The sequence below is a fragment of the Acyrthosiphon pisum genome, chromosome X (assembly GCF_005508785.2).
Source record: "Acyrthosiphon pisum isolate AL4f chromosome X, pea_aphid_22Mar2018_4r6ur, whole genome shotgun sequence".
Taxonomy (NCBI): domain Eukaryota; kingdom Metazoa; phylum Arthropoda; class Insecta; order Hemiptera; family Aphididae; genus Acyrthosiphon; species Acyrthosiphon pisum.
Genome location: NC_042493.1, coordinates 43081964 through 43083908, shown reverse-complemented (window position 1 = coordinate 43083908; position 1945 = coordinate 43081964). Strand labels below are relative to the sequence as shown.

The 1945-nt window shown below is 34.5% G+C and overlaps 1 non-coding gene across 1 annotated transcript; it reads left to right on the top strand.

The window, feature by feature from the left end:
* The first annotated feature begins 397 nt into the window (after nt 1–397).
* Mir3045b (microRNA mir-3045b) lies at nt 398–472 on the top strand. Its single transcript, NR_040237.1, has one exon. It is a non-coding gene; the product is annotated as a microRNA mir-3045b (primary transcript).
* Nucleotides 473–1945: the final 1473 nt, after the last annotated feature.

The following is a 1945-nucleotide window of genomic DNA, read 5'->3' as shown; positions in this document are numbered from 1 at the left end:
TTATCCAATAAATTAAATTTTCCTTGGTATATTGATTAATATTAATATTAATTTTTGTAAATAACAAGTTTCGTTTTTTACTATAATTTATTTTAATTTATTTTTTTTTAAATAATTAATATTTTAGCTGTGACACGTACATATTATATGCAATAATTAATTTCAATTATGTTAAAAAAATATACCAATAATTATTATTAAATATTGAATTTTATATTGAATTGTTAATACATTTAAAGACCAAATTATGTATATCCGTTATTGTTCCAGATCGTTTGTATAGTAATTTATACTTACGAGTTATAATCAGGTAGTTATAATATGTTGGTATAATGGTAGGTACATATAATAAGTATAGTTTATATTATATATTATATAATATAAACTATACTCTATTCAGAATAAAAGCAGACCAGATTTATGTAGCAAATCCAGTTTTGACCGTGGCCGCCTGGTGTGCTCTTATTCTGAATAAAGTATATTATACTATTATACTTTAAACTTATTCTCCATAAATTAAATAATTAATTTTTTAGTCACTATACGGCTATACTTCTGTATCATCAGTGATCAGAGGCGGACTTACCATTTTTCCGCCCCTAGGCATTACAACACTTGCGCCGCGTACATTGGCGTGCTTCCGCGGGGAGGGGGGGAGTAATGTTTCATGGACTAAAATAAAACTGTAAAAATTGTATTTAGGTATTTTTATATTTATACATACCATCCAAACAAATAAATATTAATACAATTTTGCATAGGTACATTTGCATTTTGTACACTAATTGTACAATTATTAAATCATTTGCTCCTTGATTTATCTGTAGCAAAATTATCTATGATTTATTGGTGAGCACTCTAGTCTCCATATTCTATAATCGTAATCGATTAGCAAATTTCTGAGCAGTATGTTGTATGCACTATACAGGAGACGGGCGACAATCTTTTATCTATGGGTGACAGTGCCAGCGTCGCGCGTCGTCGCAATATTTATTATTATTAATTACTTTATCAAGACACCTGATTTCCAGAATTAATTCCAGTATTATTATAATTGCGGTGCCGCGGCCGGGTGCGAGGTGTGGCGGGTCATTCCAATAAGCACTGTGCGAGCTGTCCCCCACCTAGCTAGTAGAGCGGCTGTATACAATGTAGTAATGTACCCGGCGCGGCGGCCCGAGGCAATATATATGACTGCCTTGGCTGGCGTTTTGCGCATGCGCCATTCATAATATTGTACGTGTGTAGTGTGTACGCCGCACACCCGTATACCATCTCCCATGCATTAACACAGGCAACGCCGGCAACTGCCTCGTCGAGTGTCGATGTCGAACCTCTAGCGGTGGCGGCGCGGCACGGCACGCGCTGGTCGCAGAATTAAACTCAATCGGCAAGGTCATTATAGCTTTTAAATTAAAACGTTACTGCGACGTGACTAGGTGAGCCATTCTCCAGTTGCACGCAAGTTGTATACGAAAAAAAATTAATATAAAATTTAGATAAATAGAATTATGAAATTATGAAAAACTAAAAAGTAAAAATTAACTAAAAAATTGCGCCCCAAAAAATATTGCGCCCTAGGCCAGTGCCTTGGTGGCCTATGGGTAAATCCGCCCCTGTCAGTGATGCTTAACGCTAAATCTAGGTAGGTACCTATTTAGCTGGTAAGAATCACTGTTTTAATTTAGCTGTATTATAATTTAATATAATGCTAATAATATTGTATACAATTTGCATAGTCCATCGTCGTTCTGAAAACAGTTTGCTGAATAAACATTACCTATAAGTTTTTTTTTTTTTTTTGTGACATTGACGGCGTTGCCAGAACAAAGCATTACTTAGCGCCGTAAACATCGAAAGTTTAGTGTTTGTTGAATTATTTGTACATGAACATCTATTAGCTATTTGGATAATCTATAGTAAAATTGTTGGTGGCAGTGGTGTA